Below are 12,306 nucleotides of genomic sequence, written 5' to 3'. Positions count from 1 at the left end.
CTCTTAAACACCCCCCTCTCCCGCACCCTCCCAACGCACATATCTCCTCCGTCACTATAATAAGACTATAGCGCTATAATGTGGTGGCATGTTACTGATCGACCTCTGGCTCATGCACAAATACAGAAAGCACCATGCTGATAAGCAGGGGGATCCATTTTCTGTGATGGATTTTGCTAATAAAGATGGACAACTAAGCCCATTGACGGTTTGCTTTTCAAAAACCCTCGCAAAGCCCCTATTCCTTAAGGAGTTTTTAAGTTGCTGAAAGCACCACAAGGGTTTGAGAGAACTGCCTGCAATTACTGCTTTCTAAGTCATTTTTGTCAGTTGTGGAAAGATCTGTTTACAGGCGGGCCTGATGGGTTATTTAAATATACAAAACCCCTTCACTGTGGCTTCCATTCATGTTCTGTATATATTACATTTTGTGTATGGTAACAACCATAGCTGTGTTAACCAATTTTTGACAAAACCAAAACCTTTCTTTGAAAATAACAACGGCAAAATGTGTCAATCCCATTTAAGATAGATATATATATTATCATATAGGCAACAGTACCTGTTTTCTTCTAATTCAACATGAAATAAATTTTGGACCTAGACTAGTGTTTTCTTTTGTGCACAAAGGGCTGTCAGTGCATGATGGAAAGGCATGGTTAAACTGTGTTGCAGATTAGAAGCCGCTGGGTGTATTGAAGAAGAACCTCAGTAGGGCGCTCGGCTTCCAGCTCCTTTTAGAGGAAGAAAAGCCTCCTCTCACCCTTTCTGCTTCTGAATTCCTTAGGCTCATAATCATCTCCTGCATGGTTTCTTCAGTGTAGCAGTTCACATAGTTCTCTGGTGATCTGTGAGTGAGGGAGAGCACTGGTAAAAAGGTCAACCTTGCACATTTCCTTTTTGTATCAAGGGCACCATGAGAAATGCCACAGGGGCTTCGGCAGTGAGTAAGGCCTGGGGTATGTTACCCTGCTTCCCTGAGTCCCTCACTGGAGATCCAGTATGACCAGGAAGGACGGGGCACGTTTCTTCATTCTAGGCTTGACATACCATCAACCTGTATCATGAAAGTATGTGATCCTGGGAGGTCAGGGCGAGGTGTTAGGGACAGTTCATTCATCCATCAATCCATTTCCTAACTGCTTCATCTAATACTATCCTGGCAAGCAAGGCAGGTTACACCAGGGATGGGACACCAGTCCATCACAGGACACACAGACACAAACAGGCACACGCTAACACCAGGGCCAGGTTTTCCAGAAGCCGATCACCCTACTGGTACTGTATGTTTCTGGTCTGTGGGAGGAAACCACCAGGAAGCACCTGGAGGAAATCCACATGAAACACAGGGAGAACGTGCAAACTCCACACCAGCACCCCAGGTCTGGAATTGAGCCCAGTTCCCCAGTGCTGCAAGATAGCAATGCTAACCACTGTGCCGCCATGTTGCCCAAGTGCAGTTCATGTTAAAACAAAATATAAACTTTTTTTTTTCAGATTCAAGCTTTCATAAACAGGTTTCTGGTTTCCTGAGTGACATGTCACAGGCAAGACAAGCAGACTATGTGACAGTGCTGAACCAAATCATAGATACCTATCTGTATCTGTGATATACTGTTTGTACTGGATAACAGAACAGATGAAAGAATTAACTGTGGTGAACTCTGCTTCAGGGATGTTGTTGTGGGTCCCTTGGAGATCTTGAAAGATGGTTTGGAATGTCTCCTCCAGCCAAGACAGCTGTCAGGTTAGCTTCTGGAATTGTTTTCACTTGATTGTGCACACTGAGGATGTTTGGAAAGTCTTTTTTAGAACTGATAGGGGTGCCCTCTGTTGATAAGATTCAGTATTGCACATCACTGAGGCCCAAAGAAAATCAATGCTTTTAAGGACTCCATATTAATTAATAATTGATACACTAATGCACAATGAGTGTTTTTTTCTGTTATTTATTCGATCTTAAATAGTATTTATATATTGTTTAAATTATGTCCCTTTACCAACAAAAAGCATTGATTTAGCTTTCTGTTCAGTGTTTTTTTTTGTTCCTTTTCTTTAACGCATTCCAACTCTCCCAGATTCTATGTTTCTTTCAAGTCCCCGGTTTGAATTTCATCGGTGATTTGACTTTGTTGGATTCCAAGGATACAGATACAGAAGAAGGACAGAAATTGTGTCCTTTCCTTCCCTGTTTGGTGTTGTTTATTTGCTGCACAACCTTGCACCTCCATTGAACTAGTCCCCTATAGCATACAGAGAGATGCCAAAGCCTGTTCTCTTTTCCTTACCTTAAAGTCTAGGTATTTCTTTGTAAACGCTTTTCTGGAAATAATTATTGTTTAATTCCTTCCATTTACATGAGCATTTCATTCCAGAGACATTAAATACCTACGTGATATAACAATCAAAACTGTAAGGCTCACTTTTCCTCATTTGTTCTCATGTAGAAGTTCCAGACGTTAATAAATACGCTGCTAAATTTACTGTGGCTCAGAATGGGTTCTGAATTCTGGTCCGGATGTGCCTGCACTCTGTAAGTGCACTCTTCATTTAGCATGCTCTTCAGTTGGGATCCCTAAATGAGAATAACACAAGAGCAATAATTCAGGGTGTAGCTGTGGTCTTTGAAAGGCACGAGGGGTGAATGTTTAGTTTGCATTTGGCCTGAGCAGCACAGTTATAGGGCCCCACAGTGAAGACAGCCTGTAGAGTTATTCTCCTTGCAGTCAGTGGGCTGCCTTCAGGAAGTCACTGTGAAGAGAGTACATGTTCGCTGGTCAATTGGCTGAAACATCAATTTTCACCCTTTTTAAAGAGCGGAATATCCGTTTAAAATTTAAACAAACTGAATCAGTGCGATTCTTTAGAGCTTTCGGACAGCTTCCCACTGCTGGCTCCAGCGTCAAACCGTGCGACCAGTAATTAGCCGTTTAGCACACTGACTTTTCAGATCCTCGCATTTGACTTTGTTTCCTGTCTTTTGGTAATGTGAATTTTTAACGCATCGCCTTCAGTATCTAAAACAAGAAATCATGTCCCGTGTGACAAATAAGTCAAGTGGCAGTGTCATCTACGTGTTGTTTCTAAAACTCGTAGCTGCTCTTGATTAATTGTAGTAGTGTTTTGGGTCTGAATGGTGGTAAAATAAAATTGGTGTATAAGAGCCACTACTGGCAGTGGGACTGTGCAGTAACTGAACTACAATTTAACATAATTGACTGGATGGCATCTTCTCATTTGTGGTTTTACTGATGTTCTGAAATAGTAAGAAATGGAAAAGTACGCTGTGGTTCCTTCAAAAAAGATTTTATAATTTTTTCCCATGCATTGTCTAAGGATACTGTTCATGATGTTGTTGTAGTGAGCCATGAGAATGTTTTGAGCTGCTAGCTTTTGGTTTCTACTCTCTGGACAATAACAAGCACTCTTGTACCATGTGAATAACAAAGGGGAGAAAGGTACACAGAGATCCATATATACTGGCCCCTAGCAAACATACAATATAGTGTAAATGCTAGCTGCTGTTTATCAGTGGCCCACCCTAGAGCTATAACACCAGTGTTTCTGCAAAACGCTTGGCTTAACGGTCAGAAAAACTGAGAGTTTGCAAATATCAGACAAAAAGAATGATGGTAGTAAGAATATTCTGAAAAATACTCTCTGGCGTAAAAGCTTTGTGAGCCCAGATCTCAGAGCCTGAGAGACTTTTTCTGTTGTGACGCTCTTTATCCAGATCATTTGAAGTCCAGGGTGACTCACCACAGTACAAACACAGTAAACTTGTACAAGTATGAGTGGGCCAGATGAAGAGAAAATGTAATGCATCTTTGCGTCTCTTTAAGTTTCCTTTCTTTTTCCTTCAAAAATAACTTTTGCCTTTCCAAAGAGTGTTGAAGAGGCTTGTTTTCCGTGCACGGCGAGACAGGGGTATATCGTAAGGGCTTCGTTTCATGGGAAACAAGGCGACGGAAAGGATGATCCTGGGTTGATTAATTTTTTTTACATCCTGGTGGGATATTATGCATAAATAATTGATTGTTCGAGCAGCATCGCTAGTGTTGGATCTTGATGGTGCTGCTGAAATGTCACCTTTCTGATGTTACAGCAGCCGAGATATGAAAGCCCCTGGAATCAAACGCTTCCAGTTTTGTTTCTTCCATTTTAAACTGTGATGGTGCTTGAAAGGGTTTTATTTAGTGTTTGTAAGGGTTTTATTTTAGCCCACCAAATCACACACAGTCTTATCAGTCCAGGACAGCAAACCCATTCTCAATTGCATTGAAATTCTGAAATTGGAAGTGTACTGTTCATGCCTTTTTAAATGGAAATTTCCGTTGGAAATAGTGAAAAATAATTCATGATTTGTATTGTGTTCTGTATATACATCTATATATTTTTTGGTTGGTGTAACAACAACTCGAGGCTTGGAAGAACATATTAAAACAACATTTACGCCGCACTTAGAATTACAATGTATTAAAAACATTTTAAACATGCTTAGAATTACTTTGCATTAACAAAAAAAATTAAAACGCATACATTGTTTTTATTGAACTGTTTTCATGCTTTTTTGACTTTTTGCTAGAGGGAAATCCTTTGAAAGTATTTTACAACATTACCTATAAGGACAGTACCGCAGAGTGCAGTCTTTCTCTTTGAACCAGTATATGTAAGGAGAGGAATAGGGAGTTAATTGCAGCATTAGAGGTGTGAATACACTCCAGGCCGAGTCTATGGGCAAACTCGATTGAGCTTAACTGAGGAAGCCCCTCAGAGGTCATAATGTATCAGGTGTGAAATGAGGAACCTGAAAGTTTACCTCTAGAACGTAAAGTTAAGGTCGGGCAAGCCTGGAGGTAGGGTTAACATCACCACCAGCACTTCTCAATTACCAGACAAAGTGTGTTTTATTCCTAATGTGTGTGTCTTCTTAGTAGTGACATTTTTCAACAGTATCACTCTGAAACAAGTCTGTCCTCTTGAATCATTGCAGCTCTGTTGTCATCTCTAGCTTGTATTCTCTGATACTGTTCCCCGTTTTAAGTGTGTTGCACGAGTTTGTCGGAAATGTTTGTCACAGTTGCTGACGAGATCTTTCTCGGGGAGGGAGGTGCCCACCCTCTGAACTAAAACATTTAGAAACTAGAGAACATACCTAAAAAAATATTTGCATTTCTGGTTGCTGCAGCAGAAACTGGACAAACTTTTCAGTAAATGTTTTTTTTCTTTAAGTTTCTGATCTTAACCTGCATGTGTGACCTGCATACTGATCTCCTTCACATTTTCTAAATCGATGTTTGGGAATACCTGATTTGAATGCAGTAGCACCATCTTGAGCACTGGGTGGTACTGTTTGCTGTGGAAATATTTTTTTTTATTTGACTGGTCTTGGCAAATGTATGAAACACTTATCTCTCAGGGTTGCTAGCTGTTATTTTCATGTTATATGTGGAAGTATCTTTAATGAATGGAATGATGTGTGGCGTATACTTTATGTATAGTATATCCATTTTAGTTTCCTTGATCATTCCTTTTCTAATATTGTGGGTTAAAAGAACTGGGTGGACTTACACTGGCCAGCTGAGGACCGTATATTTTTTTCCACACATGGATCATGATTACCGTACATAACAGAAGCCTTTTCCCAGTAATGCAGTGTGAATGAGCACGTAAACTTAGCCAAGTTTTAACAGGAACGATGCGCTTTCTCCTCAACGCACCGTGTGGCTACCAGCGTGACCGAGGCAAAAGAGCAAATAGATTAAGGGATGGGAGAATGAAGGAGAACAAGAAAGAAAGAGTGGAAGGGATGGTTGTGTGTGTGTTTCGGGGGGGGAGGGTGTAAATCTCTTCCCAAGATGGAAACGAAGAGGGGAGCTTTAAAAGAGAAAGAAGGAGAGGATTGGGAAGAGGGAGAAAGAAAAATGGCAAATTGATGGCCTCCATATGTCTGTGGAGTCCAGGGCACACGATAAATAACATGACCTAATGCACACAGCCTGAGCCAACTACAAGGTGGCAGATAATGTGCCTTAAGACAGCTACTGTGTGAAAAGCAGACTTGTGTTCTTGACTGGGACGGCCGATCCGTCACGCCACTCTGGTTTTTCCAGCGTGTGGGGGAGCCGGGAGGCTGCAGGGAAGACTGGGGAGTTCACCTGCTCTGTCCTGCATGTGTGAGCCCCATCAGTCGGAGGCACGGGCAGGGAAAGAACGATTTGGGCCACAGCATAGAGTGTGCAGTAGCTCCTCTCATCCCAATTCAGATGATCAAATGATACGTTTTGGCTCATGATTCTTTTTAACTGATGTTTAATTTCTCAAAGTAACAACAGCTTATTTGGTGACAAACACAGATGACAAATACAGATACACTTAATGCTTAGTGCACATGGAAGTTTCTCTGATGTTGAAAAGAGCTATTCAATTCGATATTACATTCATACAGTAACATTATGTTGCACTGTATTTACAAAGGTGGACATGATAAAATGTAAATAATACAATTGTACATGAACATTGCAGTTCACTCTACAAACTTGTCACTTCTATTGCTGTGCTCTTTTTACTTTTGAAATTGAACACCCATGCTGTCTGATAAAATTGTTATAATGTAATTGGATTGTTGCTTCTTTCTGTGCATGGAAGAATACCAACTGAAAACTTTGTGTAAATGAGACCCACAATGGCTGATTTAGCTGTTCTCTGGCTGTTAAGCTACCCCTCTTATCACGGAATGCATTAACCACTAAAATAAAATTCCTCATAAATTTAGTCATTACATATTTATCTGTGTGGATAGCTCTTGTGTACAGGGTGAGCAAGCCTGCAGGCACAATTCATTTTTTTCACAGGCACAGATTTGACACCCAATGGATTATTCAATATGGTTCGCAGTGACAATGTATGTAGAGAGGACTGGAAGAATTTACCATCATGATGTGCTTAATCACATTTCTTGTGAAAGATATAAGACAGTGTAGTAGCGAATGTGGACAAAGGAATGAGCTAGAAGCTGCTCAGCTGAGCTCAAGCACATGGTCCAAATATATGTTGAAATATTTCAATATCGAACTACCTGAAGCCGAAAGTTGTCTCAAACACTTTGTTATTTTATAATCTCAGAAGTCCACTAACACTGCACTTCTATCTGCTTTTCAAATTCGTAAAGTAAAGCAAGAATATTGGCTTAGAAAACATGGCAAGGGAATCTGTTCCACACTCACACAACCCGTTGGGCAAAGAACTGCTTTATCCATTGTAAATGTACTTCCAAGTAGTCTCCACTTGTGTCCTCTGGATCTGGGTGCTGAAGAAAAGCACTGGGTTGCCTTTGTCAGTCCCTTTGAGGATTGTGAATAGTTGGATCATGTACAGTATTCATATAAGCCATAAAGATACTACATTGGAAATTTATGGTCTCTGCACCATTATACAACCAAGACTGAAATAAATGGAATTTTCCAGCACAGACCCAAGAAAACCTACAGTGGTTTCTCAGTGTAAATGTCTCTTATCTCTGTCAGCTGAGATTGATTACAGAATGCCTCCATTATTAAGGCTAATCCTCCATGCTGATTCCCATGCTGCAGTCATATAGTCCAATGGCAGCACATCATGACATGACCACTTTAGGGCTCATGAATGCAATGAGGTTTATGGGTCTTCTGTGATGCTTAGTTATGTTCACAACCATATTATCAGCTGTGTGAAAGTCATCTTTTTAGGTGAGGATATGTGTTACACAGAGTATCCTGGCTTCATTGCAGGTGCATCTGTTAATGGGAGATGGACCCTGAACACTTCTGTTTCATGTTGCAAAGTTCCTGGCACCCAAGCAATGACATCTTGGTGAGCCCTCATGCCTTTTACATGTGTACAAATCCCCTTTGCCCTCCTAATTCCATAAGCACAGATTTTGCATGATGCTTGTTGTCACATTTCTTATTTTTATACTTACGAGCTAATGAGGAGCTAATGTGAACGTTTTTTACAGGCATGTCAAAATCTTTCATGCACAGACAAGACATACCAAGATAGTTGAGTTGAGTTTCTTAAGTGCGTTGGTTTGTAGGACTCTCCTTTTCTAAAAAAGGTAATAAAACTACAATTCAAAAATGAACTAAAATAAACAGCACCATCTTGTGGTCTCTTAAAACTTAACAAAACACCTCTAAGTTCTCAAAGATCATGTTGACACCCAGACTTGACAGTCACATTTGAGAGTCATTTCTAATATAGTCACCAGCCCTCAGACCGTTCAAATGAAGACAGCAATACGAAGATGTCTGCTTAGGCTGATCACAAATATGTCCAGTCTGAGATGCCCTGTGTCCATCAACCCCTGCAAACGGTGTCTTTTGTTACTGTCACACACTGATTCTGACTGTACTGTAGCTGACTGTGCTTGCAATTCTGTGTTCAAAAACACCAGGGGTAGATGAGGGAGGTGGGGGTGGGGGTATTCTGTTCGCTTAGCCCGTTGTATATTCCCAAATTGTTCTAACTCCCCATCTGTAGTGGTCAACAGAGACCGGAAAGGTGTTTGTAAAAAATGTAGACTGTAGTTTAGGGGAGTGTTTGGGGACTGCGATATTTTAAAGGGATATAATGAGGGGGATATGACATCCTTGGCCACTATTTGAAGAGTTTAATGGATTGTTGTTGTTGGAAACCTTTCTCCTACTAAACTCAGTACGTACTCTTAACTGTCACCAGGCAGTATGACAGAGCTCACAACCTCAGGGAACAGGAGAAACCCTTTCAACTGAGAAAATAAACATCCCAATCCCCTCCTGACCTTATTATGAACCAACAAGGTGAATCCAAGAACTCTCTTTGTGGTTAAAAAATCACCCATACTGGGGAGCTTCTCAGCAGCTCCATCAGGAAAGTTGTTCTCTCAGAGTGCAGGTTGATCTTGGTGACTCAGGAGTCACTGGTTCGAGCAGTGGCAGACAGTGACTGTCCCAAGAGCAGGACACAACTGTCTGTATGCCACCAGAACGGGATGAGCAGTAGCAGGCCAATCGTCTCTCAGCTCCTGGTGCAGCAGTGACTCCTTATTACTTCCTGGGTGCTTGCAGGCTTGCAGTGCTGTCACGGAGAACCTCTGCTCTGATTGCTGTTGAGTCTCTGATTAGGCCTTGTGGAACTTTAAGTGCCAAAAGAGTGAATGAGTCTAGCATGGGTCCTCTTTCTCCCCGTGTGGGTACAGAACATGTAGCCTGGTAGGACTACCCCAAACCAACTGCTGGTTCCAAACTGGTTGAAATAATAAAACAAGAATGATGTCAAAGTCTAGATATATAAAAAGAAATCTCGGTTTTGAATTTTGTTTGGCGATAACTTTTTCAGAGACTATGATATCTGCCCTACACTGTTATGCTTTCTTCCTTTCTGATGGTTGTTGATTTAGCAGACAGCAGTTTCTGGAATTCTTTGCTTTCATTTAAAGCATTGCATTATGGAACACCCAGTGGATGCATTTTACAACCCCTTCAGCCTTCTCAAGAAACCTCTGTTGCTCGCTAGATAAAACTGTGTCAAAACAGAACCTAAAGTCTGGAGGGGTGTGAGAGAAAGCGCTAATGAGCCATGTAGCAGTGTAGAGATCGCCCAGGGTCTTTCTCTTCTTAAATGAAAGAAGATCCCATCTGCGGGGAAGTACCCATCGCAAATCCAGGGAACAAGACACCCGATACCATAGTGAACACACACGCTCTCGCACAAATACATACCCACACTGAAAAAAATTAAATCAGAAAACATGTTTTGTAGTTCTGCCAGCAGTAGATCAAAGAGGCTGACACTTGTTAATATCCGTTTGTTTTTTTTTTACTTGTAAGCGTTAAATCTGGTTTAAATTAGCACCCTTAAGCACTGTGGTTGGTGGGACATGAATTTGGGAAGGATCCAAGAGTGTCAGTGGCGATTTGCGCTCACATTTTAAACAGCCATTGTGGCACGTAAAAACAGCTCTCCCAGTCTGCTGTCACTTGTGGAGGTGAGTGAGCCAGCCGAAAGCAGACAGCCAGTATTAATGGCTATTTAATGAATCGGTGCTCTGTTGGTACTGACACATAGTGGCTCTCCTGTTCAGTCTAATAATCATTTTCCTCATCTGCATTCAATTATAATCTCACCTGTTCATTCGAATTTCATTTTCCTTTTCCCGGAATTTAGCAATTCCTAGCCATATTTAATTCTGTAATGTAATAATGTTAATACCCAATTAAATTCAATTCTAATGCGCTCATGAATGAATATTCGGAGCTGTTTAAGCTGTTGAACCAGCGGTATCCACCTGTCAGCCTCCCCTCTGTGAGCTTCCACAGGTGTGATCCCTGCCAGCCGGCCTCGCCTGTCCCTGCGGTGTGCCGACTGACGATCGGCCTGACCTGATGGCCGCTGCGATGCGTTTACTCCAGGTCTCCCCAGCAGACAGACGGAGCACGCCTGCCCCATTCCCTCTCCTCCGTCCCCATCGCCTGTGTTTGAGACTCTGAGGCAGGGTGGGCTGGCCAGACTGTGTGACATGCTCTGAGGGGGTTGCACCTGGCCGCAGAAGCATGTTGTGTGAACCAGCCCTGCCCGGCTGTTTGACCCCTGGCTGCTGGCTCTTAAAGCACCTGGAAGACCTCATCGCCAACTGCCAACAAGGAAGTACTCCCTTTACCATGTGCCACTTCAGGAGGCGTGCCTATTAGAGTACGCTAGCTTAGTGACCGAGAGGAAGGCATTTAACCCCTACTTCTCTCTTAGTGGACTGTAGCATACTGGGCCATGGATCTCTTCTTGATAGCCTTGATATCCAACATTCCAGATTTGAATGGTAAAGTCATAACTTCAGCACGCGCTGATCTGAGACAGCCGAATCGGAGAGGGGAGGGAATTTATCTCTGACCCTGTTTGGGGCTTTAAATTTCAATCTGGGAACTTTAAAGAAACGCACACATCCGGGATCTGAGTATATGGGGTTGTGGGGAGGTGTACATGCAAGGAAGCATGGTGTTTATGTCCAGGGTGGCTGGGATGGCCACCTCTCCTCCACCGCTACGCCCCTGACGTGATCTACAGAGAGGGGTCGAGGTAGCCTCCTCTGTCTCCTCAAGGAGGTTGAGGGAGGAAGGAAAAAATGGCAGCCTTGTGGTTAAAAATAGGATGTGGAGGATATTTTCTTTTGGGTCTTAGCAGTAGCTACAGGCTGTAAAATTAAATTAAATTATACTGTGGCTATGTTGGTTTGCACACTACAGGTGCCCTTAGCTAAAGGCCTTCTACCTAGTCAGCAGAGCAGATTAGCTGTAACCAGTATTGGTACAATAAGTCGGTGAGCTGCTTTGTTGAAACAGCAACATTAATCGTGAAAACGGTACAGGGCTAAGAAGAAGAAAAGCCTTTTGAAAGCAATTACTCTTTAAGAGGTCTTTGTTTATTCTCCGCCTGCCTTTGGAAGAGGTTTTCCTGCATGACAACAACAAAGAGCGTCGGGGAAGAAAGTTGGATATTTAGGAAGAAGCGCCCGCTACGCCTCATTTAAGTTTGCAGAATCGCACAGATGGCTCAGCGGGCAAATTTGCATCGTCAGTGTTTCAGACTTTAATCCCTATTCTTACGAGGTTACCTGGTTTACAAGCGAGTTTAATAAGCATTCCCTCAGTATGATCATATGCTCACTATAAGCTTCTTATGTAAAGAATAAAAAATAAATAAATGCCTGTTTAGGGAAAATAGCTAGTGTACGACTGCGGCAGGCTCAGTGATCCCGGTTACATATTTTGGTAATCGTTACTGCCTTCTGGATTTGCAAACAGGCACGTAGAAAATAGGCCGGCTACAGCACCCCAAATCTTTATTTAATCCGTTGTTTCATTGGGCTCTTTTAAGTTGCACAAATATGAAAATGCAACTGCAGAATGCACACTGGTGCATTAAATTGGGACAAGTGCCTGCATATTAAATCTCCAAACCATTCACGTTCTGATTTACATGAAAATATAATTCCCTGGTGTCCGTTTATGACTCGCTTATGCAGCTGAGCTATTTGCACGGCGTAGCTTGTAAGGAAGCAGACTTCCTGGGCCCAGTCGGTGCACTTACCCCAAGAATTCAGACAGGGATTCAAATTCCCACCAGTATATTGTAATTGACTCATTGAATTCTGAGTATAAAAAATATTGTATGCGACATACAGGGTTCGCGTAAAGTTTTCGGTCCTATTGGAACAACCATATTGTCAGAACAAGTGTCGGGCTCACAGCTGTACAAGGCTTCACATCTTCTCTTCTCAGCATGGAATAAATC

This window comes from Lepisosteus platostomus, chromosome 23, assembly GCF_059453375.1.
Source record: "Lepisosteus platostomus isolate fLepPlt1 chromosome 23, fLepPlt1.hap1, whole genome shotgun sequence".
NCBI lineage: Eukaryota > Metazoa > Chordata > Actinopteri > Semionotiformes > Lepisosteidae > Lepisosteus > Lepisosteus platostomus.
Note: the sequence above shows the minus strand (reverse complement) of the source record.